Raw genomic sequence first — 4362 nt, 5'->3', positions numbered from 1 at the left:
GACAGGGACACACCTGGAAGGAGACACAGGGACAGGGGTCACAGGAGGGTGACAACACCGGGGAGGGGACAGGGACACACCTGGGGGGACACAAACACACCTGGGGGGACACAGGGACACACTTGGAGGGACACAGGGACACAGCTGGGGACACAAACACACCTGGGGGGACACAGGGACACACCTGGGGGGGGAGACACAGGGACAGGGGTCACAGGAGGGTGACAACACCGGGGAGGGGACAGGGACACACCTGGGGGGACACAAACACACCTGGGGGGACACAGGGACACACTTGGAGGGACACAGGGACACACCTGGGGACACAAACACACCTGGGGGGACACAGGGACACCCCTGGGTGTGCCACACCCCTGCAGGTGACACGATGCCACCTGTCCCTCACCTGTAGCGCCGGCGCTGCTGCACCAGGTGCCTCCGGCGCTGCCGCTGCAGCCGCGGGTGCCGCTCCATGGCCGGCGTGGTGGCTGCGGGGACATCGTCGGGGACATCGTCAGGGAGGTGGGGGGACAGTCAGGTGTCCCTGGGTGTCCCCCAGGTGTCCCCCGGGTGTCCCCACCTGTGCCCTCGGGCAGCTCCCAGGTGCCATAGCCCTCGAGCCAGCGGTAGCATGGGAAGTGGAAGGGCCCGGCGTGGACGGCGTCATCGGGGTCACCTGCGGGGACACCGGTGTCACCTGTGGCGGTGACGTCACCTCTCACATCACAGATGTCACCTGCAGCAGTGACGTCACCTCTCACATCACCGGTGTCACCCGCGGAAGTGATGCCACCTCTTACATCACTGGTGTCACCTGCGGTGGTGACGTCACCTCTCACATCACCGGTGTCACCCGCAGGGGTGACGTCACCTCTCACATCATGGGTGTCACCCGCGGCGGTGACGCCGCCTGTACTGTCACAGGTGTCACCTGCGGGGGTGATGTCACCCACAGTGTCCCAGGTGTCACTTTTAGAGCTGGTGACATCACCTAAAATACCACAGGTGTCACCTACAGAGATGACATCATCTATAGCGTCACAAGCGTCCCCTACAGAGATTGTGACGTCACCCGCAGCGCCACAGGTGTCACCCACGGAAGTGGCGTCACCTGTGGTGTCACAGCTCTCACCTGCGGAGGTTGTGACACCACCCACAGAGTGAGAGGTGTCGCTTTCCTGAGTGGTGGCATCACCTGTGCCATCGCAGGTGTCACCTGTGGCACTGCCGATGTCACCTGCGGTATCACACCCGTTACCTGTGGCACTGCCAATGTCGCCTGTGCCATCGCAGGTGTCACCTGTGGCAGCGCCGATGTCACCTGTGCCATCACAGGTGGCACCTGTGGCACTGCTGATGTCACCTGTGCTATCACAGGTGGCACCTGTGGCAGCGCCGATGTCACCTGCGCCATCGCAGGTGTCATCTGTGACAGCGCCGATGTCACCTGTGGTATCACACCTGTCACCTAATGTCACCTGTGCCATCACAGACGTCACCCGTGGCACTGCCAATGTCACCTGCGCCATCACAGGTGTCACCTGTAGCACTGCCAATGCCACCTGTGCCATCGCAGGTGTCACCCGTGGCATTGCTGATGTCACCTGGACCGCCACAGGTGTCACCTGTGGCACTGCCGATGTCCCTGCAGTGTCACCGCCCTCACCTGTGGTGGCAGTGCCGATGTCACCCTCGCTGTCCTCAGGCTCCTCCTCCTCCTCTGGCTCCTCCTCCAGCTCCTCCTCCTCCGGCTCCTCCTCCTCATCGGTGTCCCCTGTCCCCTCACTGTCCCCTGTCCCCTCGTCCTCTGTCCCCTCATCCTCCGTCACCTCGTCCTCGCTGTCCTCTTCCTCCTCCTCGCTGTCCCCGCTGTCCTCGCTGTCCTCGCTGTCCCCGTGCTCTGCGGTGTCCCCGGCGGTGTCCCCAAACTGTCCCCACACGCTGAGGGTCTCCAGGTACCAGGAGCTCTCAGGGAGGCCCCCGCAGGGCCCCTTGTGCACCTGCACGAGCAGCAGCCGCCCCAGGGGACGGGGGACATGGACGGTGTACTCTGTCACCTGTGGGGGGACAATGGGGACAGCGTTACTGTGTCAGTGTGTCACTGGCGCTGTGTCACTGTGTCACTGTCACTCAGTGTGTCACTGTCACTGTATCACCGTCACTGTCAGTGTGTCACTGTCACTGTATCACTGTATCAGTGTGTCACCGTGTCACTGTCGCTGTGTCACTGTCGCTGTGTCACTGCATCACTGTCATTGTCAGTGTGTCACTGTGTCACCGTCACTGTGTCACTGTCGCTGTGCCCCTGCGTCACCATCGCTGTGTCACTGTTGCTGTGTCACTGTGTCACCATCACTGTCACTGTGTCACTGTCACTGTCACAGTCAGTGTCACTGTGTCACTGTTGCTGTGTCACTGTCAGTGTGTCACTGTGTCACCGTCACTGTCACTGTGTCACTGTCGCTGTGTCACTGTGTCACCGTCACTGTGTCACCGTCACTGTCACTGTCAGTGCGTCACTGTGTCACTGTGACTGTGAGCACCTTTTTGGGGGTCTTGGGGACACCTGGGTCTCTTTTAGGAGTCTTGGGGACATCTGGGTCCCTTTTGGGGGTCTTGGGGACACTGTCAGTGTGTCACTGCCAGCGTGTCACTGTGTCACTGTCACTGTGTCACTGCGTCACTACCACAATGTCACTGTCACTATCACTGTGTCACTGTGTCACTTTCACTGTCTCACTTTCGCTGTATCACTGTCACTGTCACTGTATCACCGTGTTACCATCTCTGTGTCACTGTGTCACTGTCGCTGTGTCACTGTCACTGTGTCACTGCGTCACTACCACAATGTCACTGTGTCACTGTCACTGTATCACCGTGTCACCATCACTGTCAGTGTGTTACTGTCAGTGTGTCAGTGTCACTGTGTCACCATCACTGTCACTGTCTCACTGTCACTGTGTCACCGTCACTGTCACTGTGTCACTGTCACTGTCACTCAGTGTGTCAGTGTGTCACTGTCACTGTCACTGTGTCACCATCACTGTCAGTGTGTCACTGTCGCTGTGTCACTGCGCCACCGTCACTGTGTCACCGTCACTGTCAGTGTGTCACCGTGTCACTGTGACTGTGTCCCCTTTTTGGGGGTCTTGGGGACACCTGGGTCTCTTTTAGGGGTCTTGGGGACATCTGGGTCCCTTTTGGGGGTCTTGGGGACACTGTCAGTGTGTCACTGCCAGCGTGTCACTTTGTCACTATCACCGTGTCACTGTGTCACTTTCACTGTGTCGCTTTCGCTGTATCACTGTCACTGTCACTGTGTCACTGTATCACTGTGTCACCATCTCTGTGTCATTGTCACTGTCACTTTCACTGTGTCACTGTCGCTGTGTCACTGTCGCTGTGTCACCATCACTGTCAGTGTGTCACTGTCAGTGTCACTGTGTCACTGTGTCACCGTCACTGTCAGTGTGTCACTGTAGCTGTGTCACTGTGTCACCGTCACTGTGTCATTGTCACTGTATCACTGTCACTGTCACCATCACTGTGTCACCATCTGTGTCATTGTCACTGTGTTGCTGTCACTGTGTCGCTGTCACTGTGTCACTATCAGTGTGTCACCGTGTCACTATCAGTGTCACTGTCACTGTCAGCGTGTCACTGTCACTGTCACTGTGTGTCACTGTCACTGTGTCACTATCACTGTGTCACCGTCACTGTCACTGTCAGTGTGTCACCACCTTTTTCTCACTGTCACTGTGTCGCTGTCACTGTGTGTCACTGTCAGTGTGTCACTGTCACTGTGTCACCGTCTCTGTCTCACTGTCACTATCAGCGTGTCACTGTCACTGTGTCACTGTCACTGTGTCACTCTCAGTGTGTTATTGTCACTGTGTCGCTGTCACCGTGTCACTGTCAGTGTGTCACTGTCATTGTGTCACTATCACTGTCAGTGTGTCACCGTCAGTGTGTCACTGTCATTGTGTCACTATCACTGTCAGTGTGTCACCGTCTCTGTCTCACTGTCACTGTGTCGCTGTCACTGTCAGTGTGTCACTGTCACTGTCAGTGTGTCACTGTCACTGTGCTGCTGTCACTGTCAGTATGTCACTGTCACTGTGTCACTATCAGTGCCTCACTGTCATGATCAGCGTGTCACTGTCTCCGTGTCACCGTGTCAGTGCGTCACTGTGTCACTGTCACTATGTCACCATCTCTGTCACTGTGTCACTGCCACTGTGTCACTGTCTCTGTCCCACTGTGTCACTTCCACTGTATCACTTTTATTGTGTCACTATCACTGTGTCGCTGTGTTGCCATCTCTGTCTCACTGTCACTGTCAGTGTGTCACTGTCACTGTCA

The 4362-nt window shown here is 57.3% G+C and overlaps 1 long non-coding RNA gene across 1 annotated transcript in view; it reads right to left on the bottom strand.

Annotated features, from left to right (window-relative positions):
* Positions 1-1820: 1820 nt before the first annotated feature.
* The window catches only part of LOC121660644, a 4172-nt gene continuing 1630 nt past the window's right edge, over positions 1821-4362 (bottom strand). The window contains exon 3 of the long non-coding RNA XR_006014738.1: positions 1821-2057. This is a non-coding gene — a long non-coding RNA (uncharacterized LOC121660644). The remainder of the gene's footprint in view (positions 2058-4362) is intronic.

The sequence above is a fragment of the Corvus kubaryi genome, unplaced genomic scaffold (assembly GCF_017639235.1).
Source record: "Corvus kubaryi isolate FWS band 111438036 unplaced genomic scaffold, C.kubaryi_AGA036_p1.0 36736, whole genome shotgun sequence".
NCBI classification, from domain to species: domain Eukaryota; kingdom Metazoa; phylum Chordata; class Aves; order Passeriformes; family Corvidae; genus Corvus; species Corvus kubaryi.
This window is presented reverse-complemented; position numbering and strand designations above follow the sequence as displayed.